This window comes from Accipiter gentilis, chromosome W (genome assembly GCF_929443795.1).
Source record: "Accipiter gentilis chromosome W, bAccGen1.1, whole genome shotgun sequence".
Lineage (NCBI taxonomy): Eukaryota > Metazoa > Chordata > Aves > Accipitriformes > Accipitridae > Astur > Astur gentilis.
Genome location: NC_064918.1, coordinates 4377072 through 4402149, shown reverse-complemented (window position 1 = coordinate 4402149; position 25078 = coordinate 4377072). Strand labels below are relative to the sequence as shown.

At 46.2% G+C, this 25078-nt stretch overlaps 2 protein-coding genes across 2 annotated transcripts in view; one reads left to right on the top strand and one right to left on the bottom strand.

Moving 5' to 3' along the window:
* Nucleotides 1-25078, top strand: part of LOC126035342 (uncharacterized) — a 171909-nt gene that overhangs the window by 27006 nt on the left and 119825 nt on the right. The window lies entirely within an intron of this gene.
* The window catches only part of LOC126035341 (uncharacterized), a 274404-nt gene that overhangs the window by 248153 nt on the left and 1173 nt on the right, over nt 1-25078 (bottom strand). The gene's annotated exons all lie outside the window — the stretch shown is intronic.

Sequence of the window (25078 nt, the reverse complement as noted above, 5' to 3'; positions counted from 1 at the left end):
TCCTCTGGACACAAGATTACACTTCCCCATATATAGTTTAACATTTGTTTAGCAGGCTCGGATTGTAATCCTGCTTCATTAACTGTAGATCGTAATTGTGATAGTAATTTCCAGCCTAATGGCTGATGTAATCCTTCTAAATTTCCATCATCTCCCACATTGTAAATAACTGGGCAAGCAAGAACTTCCGAAATGCTGCCAGCCAATTCATACTGTTTATCTTCTACTGCACCTTTTAATATTTTTTGCCAATTTACAGGTGTTATTTTCAGTCGATTTTTTAATGATTCATTACTCGGTATTCCCTCTTTCATTTCAATTTGTGGGATTTCCGATTCTGATTCTTTAGGACATGGTGGTGCAGTAGATTTTACTTCTGATTCATTAGATAAATTTGTAACATTACTGCGTGGTGGTACAGGAGGCGGCTGGCTGGCCACTTCAGGATGTACTGTAACTGGTGGGCCAGTGGATGGAGTAGGAACGTACTCCTTACCATAAGTAAGTAAGACTGCTGATTCCTCAGTACCCCCCACCGCTCTGTAGCCACTGCCGCAAAATTCTTTTCTACTTTATATCGCTTAATACTGTTAGTAATTTCCCGCCAAGGTTTCATTAATTTTTTAGCTGATTTATCTTCATTAATTACCAAGTCCCATAATACATCTCCTAACTTACGCCACTCACTCTCCTCAGATAATAAATCTGGATTCGTAAAACAACACTTAACGCGACCCAGCGCGACTAACCCCGAAATTTGCTTAACGCAATTTACTCCCCGCTTTTCTAAAAAGCGCTGTAATAATTCTAGGGCTACCTCTTGATCCATTGCCGGCCGGCTTCTTAATACTCCTGGGTGCTACCTTGATTAAGGCACCTCGGTTAAAAAGTCTTTGCAGCCTTTTTCCAGTAGCCCTCACTGACGGCGAACCCCTTTTGGATGGTCCAGGCACGAGAGTTAACACACCAACCAAGACAATCAGCGTTTGGTTAATCTTTTGCCCCCTGGTCGCTGATACCGGTGCTTCTCAGTGTCCGTTGCTCCAATTCCCCTTTCTTCGGCCCCACGTTGGGCGCCATTTGTTGGAGCGGCGGAGGAATGCACATAAGACGACCCAATATGAGTGATAGAAGTGATTCAACTTTATTTGCACGGATAGGTCATATTTATACAGTTTGTGATAATTATGCCTACTAGTCCTAATATGATTGGTACATTGCTAATGTTTATTCATTACTAAAACACACCCACTTGTGGCTGGCAGCTATGCATGTTCAGTAACTTTCTCATGAGAACTTCTTTAAAAGTTACTTGTGAAGTTATGCCAAGGTCACACTGTTTTTACCTTTCTCCCGATAACGGCAAGACCAGCTGCTGTTTTTCTCCTGCTATCAGTAAAACCAGCTATTTTCGGCCAAGGCCTAATCTTGCTGCTCAAACTGACATTCTTTCACACAGAACTCTGCTCGCACAACTTTTCCACAGGCCCATGTCCTTTTTCAGCAAGGCAGTTCCCAACAATTATCCACCCCTTATTCTATAACATCTACATCATGCCCAGATCTTACATTTTTCTAATCAACCATTACTACTTTCCTTGTCTTATATATAAGTATATGGACTCCTCCCCCGACCTCGCACACACACACACGGCGTTCCTTTAGCCTATGGGCTATCCCTCTAATGTGTCCATCAATTTTGGGGCTCTATCTGTTGTAACAGTTCTTCAGGATAAGAGAGAGATGGTGTGAGATGTTGGGTTGTTGTACGCTGCCTCTGGAACTTGTGGCTAGTACATTTGGTGCAACTCATGCCCTTGGTCTGCAGGTCGAAGATGTTGATCTTGAGGGAATTGCTGGGTGCCAGTTCAAGTTCTATCGCTGTTGTACTTGGCTCAGTTTCAAAAGTCCATCCTGTAGTCATTTGGATAATTCTCACAATAATACCCTTGATATGGCATATAGACACTGTAGATACAATGACATGCATTGGCAGGTTATTTAGCAGTTAAATATCATACAGCCCAATTCACTGGCTATTCTCTCCCAAAATCAAATCTCCCTGAGGTACACATCGAACTTCCCCATCCTTCTGCATCACCCACCAGGTGTACCCAGGTCCTTGAGCAAAAACAACCCCTTGAATGGGTTTGCCTCTGCTTGAGGCAGGACTAACCCAGACTGTCTTTCCTAACATACTCCTCATGCGCACTACAGGGACTTTATCCCCTTCTACAGTATGTGGAAGTCTTGGTTGGGCGGGCCCAGCCCAATTGGCGGACCCTCTAGTATTAACTAACCAGGTGCCTTTTGTTAAATGTGTATCCCAATGCTTGAAAGTTCCACCCCCCATCGCTCTCAATGTAGTTTTCAGCAGTCCATTGTATCGTTCAATTTTTCCGGAGGCCGGTGCGTGATAAGGGATGTAATATACCCACTCAATGCCATGTTCTTTGGCCCAGGTGTCTACGAGGTTGTTTCGGAAGTGAGTCCCGTTGTCCGACTCGATTCTTTCTGGGGTGCCGTGTTGCCATAAATTTTTCTCTTCAAGGCCCAGGATAGTGTTCTGGGCAGTGGCATGGGACACAGGGTATGTTTCCAGCCATCCAGTGGTTGCTTCCACCATTGTAAGCACATGGCACTTGCCTTGGTGTCTTCGTGGGAGTGTGATATAGTCAATCTGCCAGGCCTCCCACAGTTTATATTTCAGCCATCGCCCTCCATGCGACAGGGGTTTTTGCCGCTTGGCTTGCTTAATTGCAGCACGTTTCACATTCATGGATGACCTGCGCGATAGTGTGCATGGTCAAGTCTACCCCTCGATCTCGAGCCCATCTATATGTTGCATCTCTTCCCTGATGGCCTGAGGTATCATGGGCCCACTGAGGCATAAATAGCTCACCCCTACGTTGCCAGTCCAGGTCCACCTGAGACACTTCAATCTTGGCGGCCTGATCCGCCTGCTGGTTGTTTTGATGTTCTTCAGTGGCTCGACTCTTGGGTACATGAGCATCTACGTGATGTACTTCTACCACTATCTTGCCACAGTGTGGCAGCCCAGATGGGTTTACCTCTGTGCTGCCAATTGCCCTTCTTCCATTGCTGTAGCCACCCCCATAGGGCATTTGCCACCATCCATGAGTCAGTATAGAGATAGAGCACTGGCCACTTTTCTCTTTCAGCAATGTCTAACGCTAGCTGGATGGCTTTCACCTCTGCAAACTGACTCGATTCACCTTCTCCTTCAGCAGTTTCTGCGACTAGTCGTGTAGGACTCCATACAGCAGCCTTCCACCTCCGATGTTTTCCCACAATGCGACAGGACCCATCAGTGAACAGGGCATATTGCCTCTCATTTTCTGGCAGTTTATTATACAGCGGGACCTCTTCAGCCTGTGTCACCTCCTCCTCTGGCGACATTCCAAAATCTTTGCCTTCTGGCCAGTCCGTGATCACTTCTAACATTCCTGTGCAACTGGGGTTTCCTATGCGAGCACGTTGTGTGATCAGTGCGATCCACTTACTCCACGTGGCGTCAGTCGCGTGATGTGTAGAGGAAACTTTCCCTTTGAACATCCAGCCTAGCACTGGCAGTCGGGGTGCTAAGAAGAGCTGTGTTTCAGTACCAACCACTTCTGAGGCGGCTCGAACTCCTTCATATGCTGCCAAGATCTCTTTTTCAGTTGGAGTATAGCGAGAATCGGATCCTCGATATCCCCGACTCCAAAACCCCAGAGGTCGGCCTCAGGTCTCCCCAGGTGCTTTCTGCCAAAGGGTCCAGGTAGGGCCATTCTCCCCAGCTGCAGTGTAGAGCATATTTTTAATATCTTGTCCTGTCCGGACTGGCCCAAGAGCTACTGCGTGAACAATCTCCTGCTTAATCTGTTGAAAGGCTTGTCGTTGCTCAGGCCCCCATTTAAAATCGTTCTTCTTCCAAGTAACTTGGTAGAGAGGGCTTACAATTTGATTGTAATTTGGAATATGCATTCTCCAAAAACCCACAACACCTAAGAAAGCCTGTGTTTCCTTTTTATTAGTCGGTGAGGACATAGCTGCTATTTTGTTGATGACGTCAGCAGGGATCTGACGACATCCATCTTGCCATTTTACTCCTAAGAACTGGATCTCCTGCGCAGGTCCCTTGACCTTACTTTCTTTTATGGCAAAACCAGCCTTCAAAAGGATTTGGATTATTTTCTTCCCTTTCTCAAAAACTTCTTCTGCCGTGTTGCCCCATACGATGATGTCATCAATATATTGCAGGTGCTCTGGAGCTTCACATTTTTCTAGTGCAGCCTGGATCTGTCCGTGGCAAATGGTGGGGCTGTGTTTCCACCCCTGGGGCAGTCGATTCCAGGTGTACTGGATGCCCCTCCAAGTGAAAGCAAACTGAGGCCTGCACTCCACTCCCAAAGGAATGGAGAAAAATGCATTAGCAATGTCAGTTGTGGCATACCACTTAGCTGCCTTTGATTCCAGTTCATATTGAAGCTCTAACATATCTGGTACAGCAGGGCTCAGCGGTGGCGTGACTTCATTCAGCCCACGATAATCTACTGTTAGTCGCCATTCCCCATCAGGTTTCTGCACTGGCCATATGGGACTATTAAAGGGTGAGTGAGTCTTGCTGATCACTCCTTGGCTCTCCAATTGGCAAATCAGCTTATTGATGGGAATCAGGGAGTCTCGGTTGGTGCGATATTGCCGCCGGTGCACCGTCGTGGTAGCAACTGGCACCTGTTGTTCTTCAACCTTCAGCAACCCCACAACCGAAGGGTCTTGGGAGAGACCCGGCAGGGTAGACAGCTGTTCAATCTCCTCCGTCTCCAATGCAGCTATACCAAAGGCCCACTGGTACCCCTTTGGGTCCTTGAAATACCCCCTCCTGAGATAATCTATACCAAGGATGCACGGGGCCTCTGGGCCAGTCGCAATGGGGTGTTTCTGCCACTCATTCCCGGTTAGACTCATTTCAGCTTCCAATACGGTTAGCTCTTGGGATCCCCCTGTCACACCAGAGATACAGATGGGTTCTGCCCCTTTATAACTTGATGGCATTAGGGTACATTGTGCACCAGTGTCCACTAGAGCCTTATATTCCTGTGGGTCTGATGTGCCAGGCCATCGAATCCACACTGTCCAGTAGACTCGGTTGTCCCTCTCCTCCACCTAGCTGGAGGCAGGGCCCCTCCAATCCTGGTTAGAATATCCCTTACTCACTTTCTGCACACGTGAATCAGAAGTCCCTTCAAGGGGATCAGAAATGAGATCAGCTCATCTACTGCATCCTGGGGGACTGCTCACGGGAAACTGGAGCAGCAGTTTTCCAAGAAGAATTCTCTTTTCTGGTTGCTTTTTCTCGCAACTCCTGTACCCGTGCATCCAAGACTGAGGTAGGTTTTCCATCCCACTTCCTCATGTCCTCTCCATGGTCACGCAGGTAAAACCACAGGTTAGCCCATTGAGTGTACTTTCTCTCTCCTCTCTCTTGGGCAGAGGAACGCTTACTCCCAATAACTGCGATGCAGGCCTGTACAGGTGAGGAGAAGGACAGATCCACTTTGAATTGCTGGAACTCTCGGGACAACTCCTCTACAGCTGAGACACAGGCCCGTAGGGAGGAAGAGAGACTTCCTTCATATTGCCAGATTTGGACAGCCAATTCATCCACCGTTTGTCCATAGCCTTCTTTCCAGGACATTACTGCCAATGAGTTGGCATAGGTTGGTGGTGCACTTTGTAGAAACTTCCGACACATCGGTTGTGTGCATTGGACTTCATCTGGATCTGTGGGTGACTGCGCATTTTCTGGATCATTATAAATCACCTCCAGCACGGCTAATTCTCTCAGGTACTGGATACCTCTCTCCATGGTGGTCCACTTGCCTTGGTGACATGTAACTTCATCCCTGAAGGGGTATCTTTCCTTTACACCTAACAGACGTCGCCTCCAGAGGCTGAGGACTTGTGTTTTTCTCCCAATCGCCTTGTCGATGCCCCCTTCCCTAGACAGAGACCCCAACTGCTTGGCTTCCTTACCCTCTAATTCCACACTACTAGCCCCGCTATCCCAGCATCAGAGCAGCCAGGTAACAATGTGCTCACCTGGGTGGCAGCTAAAATCTTTTCGCATGTCACGCAACTCACTCATGGATAGAGATTGGGTAATTATTTCAGGTTCTGCCTCTTCCTCCTGTTCTCGCGATGACCCTGGTTCATCTTCATCTCTCGCTAAGTGAACTGATTTCTTTGTGTGTTTCTTTTCCTGTACAGGGGCAACTGATACTGGCACAGGCTGGTTCTCTGGTTTAGCTGCAGTATCTGTCACCGGGGTAGGGGCAGCCACGGTACCTGTTGTCATGGTAGGGGCAGCCATGGCACCTGTTGTCATGGTTGGGGTAGCCACGGTGCCTGTTGTCGTGTTTTCCATCTTTTCTCCCTGAGGGTGCTGCCTAGTATCAAGCAGTGTTTTGTAGATACTGGCCAGGGCCCAGCACAGTGTAGTGAGTTGTATGTGTCTGGGATAGCCACAGCATTTTTCTTTCAAATATTCTGTCACTTCATGAGGGTTCTGTAGTTGTTCGGGAGTGAACTTCCAAGTCACTGGCGGTGAGAAGTTCTCTAGATACCTGCCCACATCCTCCCACATGCCGTGCCACCCATGAGTATCCAGCTTTGGGGGAGATCTCTGAGTGGTACTCTTAAAGAGCCTTTTTATAGCCCTAAACAAGACCTGAAACATATTCATGAGGCATAGCACTAACAGCACACTGGCTTGCGCATCCCAAGGATATTCAAAATTCTCAAAAGCTGTTGTAATTAGTCGGAAGGATAAAAGGGATGTGAACGGACGGGGGGAATTATCCCCCCCCTAAGTTCCCCATGGATTGGGTGTAATTACCAATAAAATCCGACAGAAGGTGCCCAAAGTATGGAAATGATATCACTGCCTCATACAGATTCCAGCTTAACCTCATGACCAGTGATGTAATCATTTCATAAGTCGACATTGCCCAGTACAGCAAAATGATAATCCCAATCACTCTCCCAGAGATGAGATACGCAACTACAGGCAATACATAGAGCATATAAGAGCTTACAAAATGCCACCATGTAAACAAATGAAACAACATTGTGACTAACATCTATTTATCTAAGAAATGCATTTGGCAAATTTGTTTCAACACGCTCTGGCCAGATCTGTCGTTATCTCAACCCTTCTGCCCCATGTTGGGCGCCAAAAAGGACTGTCGTGGTTTCAGCCCGGCCGGTAACAAAGGACCACGCAACCGCTCACTCACTCCTCCGCCCCCCTCCGGTGGGATGGGGAGGAGACGGAGGAGAGAAAAGAAAAAGAAACTGGAACCTCGAGGGTTGAGATAAAGGCAGTTTACTGGGACAAACACAAAGAAATTACAACAACAACAACGGCACTAATGAAAAAGTATACAAAACAAGTGATGCACGGTGCAACTGCTCACCACCCGGGACCCGATGCTCCGCCACTTCCCCCACCGAAAAACAGAGACCACCCCCTGGCCCGCTCCCCATTTATATACTGGGCAGGATGTCACATGGTATGGAATAGCTCCTTGGCTAGTTCAGGTCAGCTGCCCCAGCTATGCCCCCACCTCCCAGGTTCCTGTAAAAATTAACTCTATCCCAGCTGAACCCAGAACAGTTATCCACCACAGTACTGGACAGTTTCAACTCCAGTTGAGCTTTGGCCACACAGATTTTCTCCCTACAGTGGCGAACAGCATTCCTGTAGTCCTCCTGAGTAGCCTGACCTTGCTTCCAAAGTCCATGCACTTTCTTTTCGGCCTAAGTTCCAGAAGGAGATCCCTGTTCAGCCAAGCCAGCCTTCTGCCCTGCTTGCTTGACTTCCAACATGTTGTGGAGGATCCAGAGGGGAAATCACGCACAGACCAATGCGATCAAGTGAAGTCCATTTACTACAACTTTTAGCACAGTTATATACCTTATGTGCTTGTGCACGCGCCTTATACAATACTCTAATTGGTCCAATACCCCGGTTCACGCGACACTATCTTATCCTCTATTGGCTGTGCAAGCTTCTTCACGAGGTGTCCAGCAGTTACTTATGTCATTCTTCGGCATCCAGGAGTTGCTTGTCAGGCTCTTCTTATCTTCCTTTTTCCCAGCGTACAAGGACACAGCGTCCTTGTCTGCTCCAGCACTTTGTAAACTTATGCTTCGTTCCCACCTAACGGCTGGATTGCTCATATGCCCTTGCCCAGCCAAGAAATCCTCAACAATTCCCCCTTTTTGTTTTTGAGCAATCTAGGCTTGCTTAATAACTTGGGATGCCATTTTTTCTTAACAAGCTGAACAAGGTAAAATTATTACAATAGCTAAAATCTCAATAACTACAACAATGCCCATAATTCTTTGAGCCAACCCATTACCCCTAGTGACCCAGACCATGAGGACTATGAGGATGATGAACCATCCATACATTCTTGTGCAATCTTGCTCCACGAACTCAGCCCAGCAATCAGTAGGTGCCAGCTTTCCGTGGGCGTCCCCACAGAGGCAACGATGGCCTCACCGTACACCAGCCCGATGCTCTTTGGAAAATCCCGGTATTTATACAATTGCAGAGGAACGGGTTTTAGCACACGTGGCCAGCGGGTGCCAAAAGTCCGCCTCGGTTGCAATCTATGACGCATGTGCTCGCTGGCCAGGCACGCTGCACGAGTCATAGCCATCTTGTCTAATTGGTTCGTGGGCTTTACGATACAGTTCCGATGCACAGAGAATCTTGACCTGTTATGTTAGCCAAGGTGACCTATACATTAGTTTTCGGCTGAGGTAGTATTCTTATTGCCACATCATCTATGATGCTCCAGATGATGATGGTCGTGCAAATCGAACAGGAGTCCGTCGTGGGCCTGTATCTGTGGAAGCACAATCAACCTCGTTCCCAGGTTATTAATGGAAATAGACCTTACCCCTGATTTTGGCTTTAACTAACTTTTATATTTACCCCACACTGTCTTCCCGTAATCACACTATGTTTAATCAAATTATGCTTAACACACTTTTTACCTAAAGCAAGTTCTATATACAATAAGGCACGCTGTTCTAAAAACCTCTCTGAAGGACTCAGTGTCCACTAGTCCTCTAAAGTGTAATACTCTATTAGTCAGAATCTGTTGGATCAGTGGCTCCAGCACCCACCGGTGCCGTGCCACTTGCCATTGGGACAATTCCGGGTCCAGCATCAGTGCGAAGCCATGGCTTGACCCACTTAGCCGGGATCTCCCAGTAAGTTTTACTTCTGCTGATCCGCACCACTGCCCGGATTCTGGGTCCTTATACATTACCATGATTCCTGTACTTTGTTGCGTCCTTTCTGCCTGTAAAAGAACATGATGCACTACCATTGGTGGGTCTTTGTGATCACCTGTCAATCTAAGATAATTTAGCACAAATAAGGCTTTGGCCAATCGTTCCTCTGGGAGTAAGCCCTGGGTTCCCCCCTTTTGTTTTTGCAGCATGTTCTGTAGGGTCTGGTTAGCCCATTCGACAATAGCCTGTCCTGTGGGAAGATGTGGAATACCGGTACCATGGTGAATTCCCCACAAATTACAAAATCGAGCAAATCGTGTAGAACCATAGGCTGGGCCCTTGTCCATCTTAATTTCTTTAGGCACAACCAGCACTGCAAAAGAAGTGTGAAGATGTCATTCAATATGTAAGGCCTTTTCTCCAGTTCGTGCCGTGTCCCACATGGCAGCAGGATAGGTATCAATACACACGTGCACAGAACGCTTTGCACCAAACCACATGACATGGGTGAAATCCATTTGCCACAACTGCAATGGCAAAAGACCTCGTCGGTTAACCCCACGGCCCAAGCCCAGCCCTTCCTTTTGACAATCGGGGCATGCTTTAACGATACCTTGGGTATCAGTAAGTGGTAAGTCAAATTGCTTTGCCAACATCCTAGCGGGTTGATGCAAGAACGCATGTGATTTCTGTGCTTTGTTGAAAACGGTTCCCTGGAGGAGGCTCCCATGGCGCTGCAACCCATTGGTCAGCTCTGTCATTTCCCGTTTCTCATCTGCATGTGTGCTCGTACCCAAGAGTTCTACCAGAGGGGCCATATCGTCATTAGTGATACCGCAAAGATTCCGCACCCACTGGATATCTCCCACAAGCTTCTGGACATCATGCAACGTTGAAATTTCTCATGTTATTTGAACCTTCTGAGGTTGAACATTGCTAGCATCTATGTGCCACCCCAAATACTTCCAAGGTGCTGCCTTTTGCACCTTTTCAGGAGCGATTATTACTCCGCGATGGCTTAAGATGTCCTGCAATTGAGTTAAAATTTCATCCTGTGGCAAGTTCCTTCCTGCTATCAAAATGTCATCCATATAATGATAAATAATTGACTGAGGAAACTGCTTTCTTACAGGCTTTAATGCCCAGGCCACATACACCTGACACATCGTGGGGGAATTGCGCATTCATTGCGGTAACACGACCCAATGGTATCTCTTATAGGGCTCTGCCTTGTTAATCGATGGTATCGAAAAGGCGAACCATTCAGCGTCATCTCGGTGCAAAGGAATGGTGAAAAAACCAATCTTTTAGATCTATATTTAACAAATCCCATTCTTCTGGAAGCATAACTGGAGATGGCAAACCTGGCTGCAGGGCTCCCATACTGTGCATCACCGCAATCACAGCTCTGAGATCATGTAACAGTCTCCATTTCCCACTTGTCTTGGGAATGGTAAATATTGATGTATTCCATGGACTAGTAGAAGGAACAACATGTCCCGCTCTCAATTGGTCCTCAACTAACCCTTGTATTTTTAGCAGCCTTTCAGAATTTAGCAGCTACTGATCAATCCAAACAGGCTCATCTGTTTTCCAGCTAATTTTCAGGATTGGCTATCCCTCAGTGACCGCTCCTAAAAAGGATGCGTCACTAACATTGCCTTCATTTGGCTTAATAAATCACGGCCTATGAGGCCAAACAATTCAGTTGGGATAGTCATGATATACAGACGCATCGTAACGTGTTCACTGTCGGGGAACACAAATGGGTAATCGGTAGCTGACTTACTAAGGTGGCCTGTGTGCCCCCTATCCCTGCAATACCAAAGTTTGGATAGATTGATGGCCATGATGGAGGCCAAATATATCGTGAAATAATCATAACATCAGCTCCTGTATTGATTGTCATCGGTTTCTTGACGATAACTCCATCAGGCCCTTCCAATTGCACTACCTTTTCTGGTTTACCTCTTGTTGTGTCCATGGCAAAGTATACCTGCGGTTTCCCTCTGGAGCCGAATCCACCATCTCCACATTGTACTTCACCTGGGTTCAGAACACACGACCTGAATGGAACTAATTGTGCTATTCTGGTACCTTTAGGAATAGAAACAGGAGGGATTAAAACATGAAGCATAATTTTTACAGTCCCACAATAATCTGCATCAATAAGCCCTGGGACTACCAGAATTCCTTCTAGAGCTGTTGAAGATCGCCCCATTAAAAATGCACTAAGCCCGAACCCCAATGGTCCCTTTATGTTGGATGTGTACTGCGGTTTCCACATCCACTCCGGAGCTTCCTGCAGTGGCGGATCTGGTGGTTGCGAGGCTGCCTGAGGGCTGGCAGCCCAAACCCCTTGCATTTGTGTCATTGCGTGAGGGGCCTTCGCAGTCGGTGTGAATTTTCCCTGCTTCCTATATTCTTGGTGGTACGGTTATCTTTCTTACACTTTGTTGCAGCACTTACTGTTAGCAGTACCTGTACATTTGCTCCTAATGTGTCCACGTGTGCCACAGTTAAAACACTTGACCAAGGGTGTCTTACTGGCCTTGTGCTTCTTTGTAGCTCCTTGGAGAGCTGTGGCAGCATAGGCTACTTTCTGTGAGTCCACTGATCGATCCATGTATTCTATCATATCAACGACGTCTGCATTTTTCGGCAAATTACACAATGCTTTGCGTGTCTTTTCAGTAGCATTTTCAAAAGCGAGTATTTTGAACATGTTTTCTTTCATGCTCTCGTTCATGTCAGGGTGGTCATAAATTGCCCTATGCAGTCTATTAATAAACTGTGCAAAAGGTTCGTTATACTCCTGTTTCACCTGGGTAAAAGCATGACTGCGCATATTGTCTGGTATGGTAAGAGAAACCTGATACGCCAAGATCTGTGATAGATGATGAACCTCAGTGATACATTGTAACTGAGCGTTCCCTGATACGAAGGGTCCAGTACCCATCAGCATCTGCATGATTACTCCCCATAAGGGATCTTTTTGTTGTCGTGGTGTTGCTTGTACCCTATCACAGAGCTTCTCCCACTGCCGGAAAAATACTAACATTTGGGCGGGTATCAAAACCAACTGTGCTAGCTGTTTAATATCTTGAGGTATCAGCATATCAGCAGAAAAAATGAATTGCAGTATTTGGTGTGTTAACACAGATTTGATTCCGTACTGATTTACAGCATTCCTTAATCTCTCAATGACCTTCCAGTCAAACGCCTCCCATTTTTTCTGTCCATTTGATGCAATAACTGGGAATGCTTGGAGCATAGTCCCTTCTATAATGTCATCTTTTATTACACGCCTCCAATGTCTCTGCCTTTCTTCTGCAGCGGCTATTACAAGCGGCTCCGCATCTATCGCGGGTGTGGTTGGTTTCCCTGTCTCTTTTCCGCATTTCCTTTAACAATTCTAATATTGTCTCTTTTTGTTCTATTATTAGAGTAGCCAAATCCTTGTTTGCATTATTTGAATCAGGGTATATGCTAGGTATAATTTGTTCATGTTGAACGGTGGTATCTGGGGGCTGCTTTTTCGTAGGCAGATTTTTACTCACTCCCTGATTCTGTAGGGTTTCCTTTAATCGTACGGTTAGGGAGGCTTGGGAACTGTCAGATGGCTGATTAATATCGGCAGTCCCAGGGAGTGGAGCAGAAGTCAAGGGCACGAGAGCAGGCAAACAAGCTCCAAAAAGTCTCTCTCGCTGCATTATGTTTTTCTCCCCGCTTTTCCCTTTCGCTTGCGGTTGGAGAGAGAGAGCAGCAAAAGCAGACGCAGACGCTTTACGATCTGCTTTCATTTCTTACAGAGTTGTCTTAATCAATTTCCATAAAGTTACAAGACCTTTAACTTCTTTAGACCCGTCACTAATTTCATCCCATAGGGAGGTTCCGGTAGCATTCCAGGTACTAAGCTCAAAAGCTGTACCCACACTAATTGAAAGGTTTCTGTCCTTGCTTCATTAGTTTTTTAGCTGATTTATCATCGTCAGTTACCATATCCCATAATATGTCTCCTAATCTACGCCATTCACTCTCCTCAAATAATAAATTCAGATTCTTAAAGCATCCCTTAACACGACCTAAAGCAACTAATCCCGAAACTTGCTTAACGCAATTTACCCCCTGCTTTTCTAAAAAGCACTGTAATAATTTTAGGGCTACCTCTTGATCCATTGCCGGCCGGCTTCTTGATACTCCTTGGTGCTACCTTGATTAAGGCACCTTGGTTAAAAAGTCTTTGCAGCCTTTTTCCAGTAGCCCTCACTGATGGCGAACCCCTTTTGGACGGTCCAGGCATGAGAGTTAACACACCAACCAAGACGATCAGCGTTCGGTTAATCTTTTACCCCCTGGTCGCTGCTACCGGTGCTCCTCAGTGTCCGTTGCTCCAATTCCCCTTTCTTCGGCCCCACGTTGGGCGCCATTTGTTGGAGCGGCGGAGGAATGCACATAAGTCGACCCAATATGAGTGATAGAAGTGATTCAACTTTATTTGCACGGATAGCTCATATTTATACCGTTTGCGATAATTATGCCTACTAGTCCTAATATGATTGGTACATTGCTAATGTTTATTCATTACTAAAACACACCCACTTGTGATTTGCAGCTATGCGTGTTCCGTAACTTTCTCATGGGAACTTCTTCAAAAGTTACTTATGAAGTTATGCCAAGGTCACACCGTCCCTGTCTTTCTCCTGATAACAGCGAGACCAGCTGTTGTTTTTCTCCTGATATCAGCAAGGCCAGCAGTCTTCGGCCAAGGCCTAGTCTTGCTGCTCAGGCTGACATTCTTTCACACAGAACTCTGCTCGCACAACTTTTCCATAGACCCATGTCCTTTCTCATCAAGCCAATTCCCAACACACCGCTAACCTCCATAGGCTGCAGGGGAACAACCTGCCTCACCATGGTCTTCACCATGGGCTGCAGGGGAATCTCTGCTCCGGCGCCTGGAGCACCTCCTCCCCCTCCTTCTTCACTGACCTTGGTGTCTGCAGGGTTGTTTCTCTCACATATTCTCACTCGTCTCTCCAGCTGCAGTTTCTGTTGTGCAGCAACTCTTTTCCCTTCTTAAATATGTTATCACAGAGGTGCTACCACCATCTGTGATTGGCTCAGCCTTGGGCAATGGCGGGTCCGTCTTGGAGCTGGCTGGCATTGGGTCTGTCAGACATAGGGGAAGCTTCTAGCATCTTTTCACAGAAGCCACCCCTGTAGCCCCCCGCTACCAAAACCTTGCCACACAAACCCAATACAGATGATAATGTAAATTCATTGGATCTATTTGCCTTATATACTGGGGAATGGCTGTCAACGTCTCCATCTGCATTCTGATTGCAAGAATTAATTACCCAACACATTCTGAATGAATGAGGAACAGAGTACTAAAGAGATGGAACCTCTGATATTTGGATGATTTATTTCAAGAAGGCATTTGAATGCCAAGCTGTATCATTAATGCATAAAATACAGAAATAGTAACACTAAAAGCTGTACAAGGTGATTTGACATCTTATTCTTTAAGAATCCCATGTTCCAAACCATGTTACTAACTATATGCTACAGAAAATTAGGATATGAAACTTAAAGTTGCAGTATTAAACAGAGAAGTTATAAACTAGCATAAATCATTATGTTGGTATAAAATAAATAAACTGCAATAGTTAGGAAAGGGAAGTGCAATAAAGGTTTTCTATAGATACTGAAGGAAGATGTAAGCTTTCACAAGGTGATGCCAAAGCTTATAGAAAGGTTTCATTGCTTATGTTTTCCATCCCTTGCTGTGGTCAGCAAATAACGGAGTCTGAATCTCGGTTATCATGAAGAATATTCAAATGGTCAAAAGTGAAATGCTGCTGTGCTGTGAAGCCATGATTGTCACAGTCCATTTGGATCTCTCAAATTTACAGGAGAATGTACTCTAAATTATTTTAGGAGCTCATAAGGAAAGAAAACAAATACACACATGAAACAAGGGCTCAATCCCCTTCGTACAGACTAGTCTAACATGTGAATTCACTTAATTAATGAGATTTCTAACCCTCAAGTTCTCTAATTCATAACTCATGCACATATGAGCAAAATACTTACCTAGCTGATGGTGAAAGTGCTCATCCTTCCTCCTCCATCACGGTATGGGTGTCCCCTGTATCACACTGGGAAGCAAGAAAGCCTCAGGAGTTCAGCTGCTATTGGATATGCTTCAAAAGCTTTTTGGGTAAGCTGATGTATTTATACCTTCCAGCTTGGAAGCTTGGTCTATACCATTTCCGTAAGTTAGTGGATTCTGAAGAAAATGCCAGACAATTAATATGCAATTATTATGGCTGCAGGAGAAAGCAAGCTGCAGGTGATAACAGCTCCATCATGACCTTTACTCCTTCCTGTCCATCATGTCCTGACTACATATTGCTCTTGATGCACTTCTCCCAGCATACATCAGCCCTTAGCATGAGCTATGTGTTAGCCAAAATCTGAGCAGTAGTTGAGTGAACAGTCACACATGATAGAAAGAAAAGCTTAAATGAGTTTTGTGAAATGGAAGGAGATATGATCATATATCAGTTTGGAGACTACCTTTGCAGAACATTGTTGTGGTTTAACCCCAGCCAGCAACTAAGCACCACGCAGCTGCTCACTCACTTCCCCCCACCCAGTGGGATGAGGGAGAAAATCGGGAAGAGAAGTAAAACTCGTGGGTTGAGATAAGAACAGTTTAATAGAACAGAAAAGAAGAAACTAATAATGATAATGATAACACTAATAAAATGACAACAGTAGTAATAAAAGGATTGGAATGTACAAATGATGTGCAGGGCAATTGCTCACCACCCGCCGATCGACACCCAGTTAGTCCCCAAGTGGCAATTCCCCCCGCCCCCCCCTCCCTCCAGTTCCTATACTAGATGTGATGTCACATGGTATGGAATACCCTGTTGGCCACTTTGGGTCAGCTACCCTGGCTGTGTCCTGTGCCAACTTCTTGTGCCCCTCCAGCTTTCTCGCTGGCTGGGCTTCAGAAGCTGAAAAATCCTTGACTTTAGTCTAAACACTACTTTGCAACAACTGAAAACATCAGTGTTATCAACATTCTTTGCATACTGAACTCAAAACATAGCACTGTACCAGCTACTAGGAAGACAATTAACTCTATCCCAGCTGAAACCAGGACAAACATATAAATTCTTTTTGATATTTTAAAGATATTGGTTAATATGAAAGTTGCTAAATGTGGTATTGTAAGAGCTTCTGTCACAGCATGCGTATTTTATCATTGAAAATTCAAATTACGTGGAAGCAAGTCATAAAGAAACAGAGATGATTCTTCAAAGAGTATGTAGTTAAGATGTGGAAATATAGAAGAGGATTGTGTGAATAGCAACAGTTTACAAGGGTTCAAGGAAAGGTTGTGCAACCTCATGGAAGAGAAAAAATCACTGAAGGCAACTAAATACATAGAAGTTAAATCTCTGAGGCTCTGAGCGATAGTTTAGAAGGTGAGAGACAATCTGGAGAACTTATCACATATGCTTGCCCTGGCCATACCCTGGCTGCAACCATCTGCTTTCTGATGAATGGAGAAGGATATTGAACCTTGGTCTGACACAGAGTTCCAAAACATATCCACCCAAACCACAGAGAATATAGGTTTGCCCACTATAGGAGAATTATTTCCTCTCAAACTATTTTTCTTCCTCCCCCACCTTCAAGGCTGAAGAGAGTGAAAAAATAGAATAGAAAAAATACTGAAATAAAGAGGCAGAAGTGACAAATGAGAGAAAGAAACATGAGACTCTCTGGGAAAAAGAAACAGCTCAATAGGCTTCTGGAGAGCTTTGGCTTCACTTCTACTTGTAGGAACATATCAAAGGTGGAAAAGGTAAGCTAGATTTAAGACAGTGTAATAGAGAATCAGCTGTATCAGAAAGCAGGAATTTCTGATCTTTTTTATATGCATTTTAAGTTTTCTTAAGTTTCATCTTTTCCATACTTTATGCTTTTATTTTAAAAATGCACAAATTCTGTCAAGTCCATGTTTTCATGAATCTGTTTGCTAACAATTAGTACAAGTCTCCTGAGGGAAAACTGGGAAAAGGTGTGCAAAATTTTAGTGCAATTTATAGGACTTGATCCTGGACCCTGAAGATAGGCAATTAGATCCCTACTTTCTAGAGAGGATGACAGCTAGATCTCTGCAGTCTGAGAACTTGGCTAAGGACACTGAGAAGCAGTACCAGAACTCTGGCCAGACTCCAGAGGTTTGAGATATTAAGAGAGATGGTGGGTTGATCTTGCATAAATTTGATGAGTAACTGAGAAATGCTGCTTGGTCTGTTTTCTTCATGGCTCAGAGCCCACTTCAAGATGAAAACAGACTCTACTGTGATAATAAACAAAATCTGAGAAGAAAGGCTACTTGACACATAGGCAGGCAATAAGAGTAAGGTTTTGTTAATCATAGAATCATTGAATAATTCATGCTGAAAAGGCCCTTTGGAGGTCACCTGGTTGTTCCCCGCCACCACTACCAAAGCAAGGCCAACTTCAAATTAGATCCAACTTCATAGTTAGAATACATTGCTCAGGGTCTTCTCCAACCAAGGTTTGAACATCTCCAAGGATAGGGATGCCATAGCCTCACAGTTCCAATATTTGACTGACCTCATGCTGTGATTTCTCCTTCTTTTTTTTCTTATATTGACTTGGAACTCCATGTGTTCCCTGTGTGCTTCTCATCTTTGTGCACCTCTGAGAAGAGTCTGGCTTCATCTTCTCTGTGCCCTCATGTTGAGGATTTCTTGGCTGGGTGAGGGCATGTGAGCAATCCAGCCGTTAGGTGGGAACATAGCATAAGTTTACAAAGTGCAGGAGCAGACAAGGACGCTGTGTCCTTGTACGCTGGGAAAAAGGAAGATAAGAAGAGCCTGACAAGCAACTCCTGGATGCCAAAGAATGAGATAAGTAACTGCTGGACACCTCGTGAAGAAGCTTGCACAGCCAATAGAGGATAAGATAGTGTCGCGTGAACCGGGGTATTGGACCAATTAGAGTATTGTATAAGGCACGTGCACAAGCACATAAGGTATATAACTGTGCTAAAAGTTGTAGTAAATGGACTTCACTTGATCGCATTGGTCTGTGCATGATTTCCCCACTGGATCCTCCGCAACATTTGGCGCCCAAACAGGGACCCTCAGATCAGGACTTTATTGTCTCTATGAGAATTTCTGGTGCAGCTGAACCGACGAGGAAGCGGAGGAGCCAGCCGAGAGTGTTCCTGCTGCCCCGGCAGGACGGCAGAAGCTTCAGCCAAGCTGGGAAGCACGACGTGAGCTTCAGCTGAGCTGGGACGCGCGTAAGTTTGAATCTCGCCCTGAGCTGGGAAAACGAGGAGACGTGCGGAAGCTTGAATCTCGCCCTGATTAGGTGAGCGGTTGGAGATGGAGATGGGGTTGGACAAAAGGCAGGAAGCAGTCCTAAAGCTCCTTCGTAATTTTCTCTCTGAGAGAGGACTGAAATTTGATAATTCTGTGTTAAAGGGGTTACTTTTATGGGCCTGGGAGAAAGAACTTATCCCGAATGTAAATGTCGCATTTGAAGAAGCGACCTGGGATAATATAGGCAAGGCACTGTGGGACGCTGCTAACTGCAAGGGGGGTAAGGTGAAGGAGATGAAAAAATACGCAGCGCTCGGGAAAGTAATTCGAGACATGCTGGAGGCAATGAGGGTGGACCGGGAGGTAGCTGCCGCTGCCCGCGCAGCCATGACCCCCTCTGCTGCCTCCAGGGCTGCCGCGTCAGCCTACCCCGCTGGAGTTGGGGGGACATTCTCTACACAACTATCTCCACCCCCCCTGACATCTATTTCTGTTAACGCTGAGACGCCTGCACAGACACAGCCTTTGCCTATACCCAGCCAGGCCGTTGGTGCCGAAAAAATTCCCCTGTCTGTTACTCCACAAGAAACAGGGGAATTAGGGGGGGCCGATTGTTGCCCGACAGATCCGAATCCGACAGATTCAGGGGTGACTAATGCGGATAAACAGGTTGCGGGGGTGAGGGAACCATCTCCATCGGGTAGCGCGATGGAAGAGCTGAGGGAGGTGGTGAACCAATTACAAAAACTGACAGCATGGTCGGAAGAGCTCCTAAGGGAGGTGGTGCACCAATTACAAAAAATGGCAGTACAGTCGGGAGAGCCAGAAGTGAGGGAGAAAGGATCCTCCCGAAAGGATGAACCGAGAAGGCAAGAGAATGAAGATTCTGGCCGTATACCAGTCCCACTCCCTCCCCCCCTCTTCTCGTCACCCCCTCCGCCACCTCCCCTGCCCCCTCCCTCTCCGCTAACCCCTCCGCCCATTTACAGCGGCACGTGTCAGCCGGCCATGGAGCAGCCGCCGCGGGCCAGCCCCCGGGCAGAACAGTCCGCACCCCCGCCACCGCCCGTTCATCCATCCCGCCTCTCGGGACCAGAGACAGTGACACCAACCGTGCCCGCGATAGACGCGGAGCCGCTTGTAATAGCTGCTGCAGAAGAAAGGCAGAGACATTGGAGGGGTGTAATAAAAGATGCCATTATAGAAGGGACTATGCTCCAAGCATTCCCTGTTATTGCATCAAATGGACAGAAAAAATGGGAGGCGTTTGACTGGAAGGTCATTGAGAAATTAAGGAATACTGTTAGTATGGAATCAAATCTGCGTTAACTCACCAAATACTGCAATTCATTTTTTCTGCTGATACGCTGATACCTCAAGATATTAAACAGCTAGAACAGTTGGTTTTGACACCCGCCCAAATGTTAGTGTCTTTCCGGCAGTGGGAGACGTTCTGTGATAGGGAACAAGCAACACCACGACAACAAACAGATCCCCTATGGGGAGTAACCACGCAGATGCCGATGGGTACTGGACCCTTCGCATCAGGGAACGCTCAGTTACAATGTATCACTGAGGTTCATCATCTATCACAGATCTTGGCGTATCAAGCTTTTCTTACCATACCAGACAATATGCGCAGCCATGCTTTTACCCAGGTGAAACAGGAGTATAACGAACCTTTTGCACAGTTTATTAATAGACTGCATAGGGCAATCTATGACCACCCTGACATGAACGAGGGCATGAAAGAAAACATGTTCAAAATACTCGCTTTTGAAAATGCTACTGAAAAGACACACAAAGCATTGTGTAATTTGCCGAAAAATGCAGACGTCGTTGATATGATAGAATAAATCGAACGATCAGTGGACTCACAGAAAGTAGCCTATGCTGCCACAGCTCTACAAGGAGCTACAAAGAAGCACAAGGCCAGTAAGACACCCTTGGTCAAGTGTTTTAACTGTGGCAAACGTGGTCACATTAGGAGCAAATGTACAGTTACTGCTAACAGTAAGTGCTGCAACAAGTGTAAGAAATATAACCATACCACCAAGAATACAGGAAGCAGGGAAAATTCACACCAACCGCGAAGGCCCCTCACGCAACGACAGAAATGCAAGGGGTTTGGGCTGCCAGCCCTCAGGCAGCCTCGCAACCACCAGATCCGCCACTGCAGGGAGCTCTGGAGTGGATGTGGAAAAACGCAGTACACATCCAACATAAAGGGACCATTGGGGTTTGGACTTAGTGCATTTTTAATGGGGCAATCTTCAACAGCTCTAGGAGGAATTCTGGTAGTCCCAGGGTTTATTGATGCAGATTATTGTGGGACTGTGAAAAAATTATGATTCATGTTTTAATCCCTCCTGTTTCTATTCTTATAGGTACCAGAATAGCACAATTAGTTCCATTCAGGTCGTGTGTTCCGAACCCAGGTGAAGTACAACGTGGAGATGGCGGATTCAGCACCACAGGGAAACCGCAGGTATACTTTTCATGGACACAACAAGAGGTAAACCAGAAAAGGTAGTGCAATTGGAAGGGCCTGATGGATTTATCGTCAAGAAACCGATGACAATCAATACAGGAGCTGATGTTACGATTATTTCATGATGCATCTGGCCTCCATCATGGCCATTGATCAATCCAAATTTTGGTATTGCAGGGATGGGGGCACACAAGCCACCTTAGTAAGTCAGCTACCGATTACATTTGTGTTCCCCGATGGTGAACACATTACGATGCGTCCGTATGTCATGACTACCCCAACTGAATTGTTAGGCCTCATAGGCCGTGATTTTTTGAGCCAAACGAAGGCAATGTTAGTGACCCATCCTTTTTAGGAGCGGTCACTGAGGGGCAGCCAATCCTGAAAATTAGCTGGAAAACAGATGAGCCTGTTTCGATTGATCAGTAGCTGCTAAATTCTGAAAGGCTGCTAGAAATACAAGAGTTAGTTGAGGACCAATTGAGAGCAGGACATGTTGTTCCTTATACTAGTCCATGGAATATATCAATATTTACCATTCCCAAGAAAAATGGGACATGGAGACTGTTACATGATCTCAAAGCTATGAATGCAATGATGGACAGTATGGGATCCCTGCAGCCAGGTTTGCCATCTCCAGTTATGCTTCCAGAAGAATGGGATTTGTTAATTATAGATCTAAAAGATTGGGGTTTTTTCACCATTCCCTTGCACCCAGATGACTCTGAACAGTTCGACCAATTGGTTGCAGCGGCATGGGAGCCTCCTCCAGGGAATCGTTTTCAACAAAGCACGGCAATCACATGCGTTCTTGCACCAACCCGCTAGGATGTTAGCAAAGCAATTTGACTTACCACTTACTGATGCCCAAGGTATCGTTAAAGCATGCCCCGATTGACAAAAGGAAGGGCTGGGCTTGGGCTGTGGGGTTAACCGACGAGGTCTTTTGCCATTGCAGTTGTGGCAAATGGATGTCACCCATGTCACGTGGTTTGGTGCAAAGCGTTCTGTGCATGTGTGTATTGATACCTATCCTGCTGCCATGTGGGCCACGGCACGAACTGGAGAAAAGGCCTTACATATTGAATGACATCTTCACGCTTCTTTTGCAGTGCTGGGTATGCCTAAAGAAATTAAGATGGACAACGGCCCAGCCTATGGTTCTACACGATTTACTCGATTTTGTAATTTGTGGGGAATTCACCATGGTACCGGTATTCCACATCTTCCCACAGGACAGGCTATTGTTGAATGGGCCAACCAAACCCTAAAGAACATGCTGCAAAAACAAAAGGGGGGAACTCAGGGCTTACTCCCAGAGGAACGATTGGCTAAAGCCTTATTTGTGCTAAATTATCTTAGATTGACAGGTGATCACAAAGACCCACCAATGGTAGTGCATCATGTTTTTTTACAGGCAGAAAGGACGCAACAAAGTATGGGAATCATGGTAATGTATAAGGACCCAGAATCCGGGAAATGGTGCGGATCAGCGGAAGTAAAACTTACTGGGAGATCCCGGCTAAGTGGGTCAAGCCATGGCTTCGCACTGATGCTGGACCCGGAATTGTCCCAATGGCAAGTGGCACGGCACCGATGGGTGCTGAAGCCACTGATCTGACAGATTCCGACTAATAGAGTATCGCTTGTAGAGGACTTAGAACAGTGTGCCTTATTGTATATAGAACTTGCTTTAGGTAAAAAGTGTGTTAAGCATAATTTGATTAAACATAGCGTGATTACGGGAAGACAGTGTGGGGTAAATGTAAAGTTAGTTAAAGCCAAAATCAGGGGTAAGGTCTATTTCCATTAATAGCCTGTGAACGAGGTCGATTGTGTTTCCACAGATACAGGCCCACGACGGACTCCTGTTCGATTTGCATGACCATCATCATCTGGAGCATCATAGATGATGTGGCAATATGAATACTACCTCAGCCGAAAACTAATGTATAGGTCACCTTGGCTAACATAACAGGTCAAGATTCTCTGTGCATCAGAACTGTATCGTAAAGCCCATGAACCAATAGACAAGATGGCTATGACTCGTGCAGCGTGCCTGGCCAGCGAGCGCATGCGTCATAGATTGCAACCGAGGCGGACTTTTGGCACCCGCTGGCCACGTGTGCTAAAACCCGTTCCTCTGCAAATGTATAGATACCGGGATTTCCCGAAGAGCATTGGGCTGGTGTACAGTGAGGCCATCGTTGCCTCTGTGGGGACGCCCACGGAAAGCTGGCACCTACCGATTGCTGGGCTGAGTTCGTGGAGCAAGATGGCACAAGAATGTATGGATGGTTCATCATCCTCATAGTCCTCATGGTCTGGGTCACTAGGGGTAACGGGTTGGCTCAAAGAATTATGGGCATTGTTGTAGTTATTGTGATTTTAGCTATTGTAATACTTTTACCTTGTTCAGCTTATTAAGGGAAATGGCATCCCAAGTGATTAAGCAAGCCTGGATTGCTCAAAAACAAAAAGGGGGAATTTGTAGACATTCGTCTGATCACCCTGTGGGACTCGGCACAGGGTCCACCATACCCTGGGCCACAGAGCACTGACACCAATATGAGGATGCTGCAAATGGCGTTTATTCAACTGCGTCACGCCCTTATATACTGTCTGTCGGTCATCCCGCCTCCTTTAACCCTTCTCTTTCCGTACATCGCGAGATCTTCCGAGCGCCAATCCCTACAAGTCCCCCCTCACTATGGCGGATGACCGACGGTACAAACTGGCGTTACAGCTATAAGCGATCCCACCACCTCATGGTAATTCGTGTACTGGTGGGTACCCGCACTCTGTATAAAGAGTTTCCGCACGCAAACAGTCAGTGCTGGTATCCCACAACAAACCATAATAACCACCACCAAAAGGATTCCAAATAGGGTCAACGTTTTTCAGTCAATCAAAGACAGGAGCCATTGCCAGGTCGACGAGAGGAGATTGTCAAGCCACTGTCACCTGCCTCCTGTAATTGATTGGCTTTGTCTAAAAGCATATCATAGTCCCCTGCTTATGGGGTACACACAGCGGTTGCTGTAAAGTGGATCTACGGTGTTCAAAACATCGGTCACACCATTTTGATGTTCGGCTGGTGCGTCTCCAGAGTTGTTGTCCACAGCGGTCATACTTGACAAGCACCCAAGGGTCACAACGACCACAGTGCAGGTACTCAGATGATCTTCTGAACGGCATCCTGCAAAATAACTCACAACAAATCGTTATTGACTGAGGTCTGGTTTCAACCACCGTGCCGGCACCCAGCGCACGCGTGAGTCTGGGTGCTCTGATGATTGTACTGCAGCATACCCTCTTCCCTGTGTCACCAAGCGCCACCCGCCTTCCCACTTTCCTGTTTCTGGGTCTTTCTTGTTGGGTCTCAACTAGTGCTGCTTGTAATCTGTTTGTCCAAGCTTCTTTCTAAATCAAGAAAAAGGTGTGAGTCAAAATCATACTGCAAAACTGTCGCGAATCCCAGGGAGTCAGTGAACCTGAAAAAACCACATCTAAAAGAGAGCCTGTCATGGGATGTCCTAAGCCGTAATCATCCACGGTCTTCTTCACTTGTTGCAAAAGCTTGCTATCTAACGGAGACCACTCCACCCCTACACCACCTGGACCAGCTCGGACTGGGCAAACTAAAGGGGGTCCTTCAAAGCGTATGCCGTCCATAACACATTCCTTTGCTACAATTTTCCAGTCTGGCAACGTGACCTTCGGTGAATCGGGAACTCCTTTCTGTTCCCCAGCTGCTTGTAGCAGCTGCCGCTGTTGCTTCACCTGCTCCTGTATCTCCTCTACTACTCGCTGCAACATCTGCAGCGGATCTGTAGCTGGGTCGGGCGCAGGTATTAAAGGCATAGGCGTTGCCTTTTCACTGGCT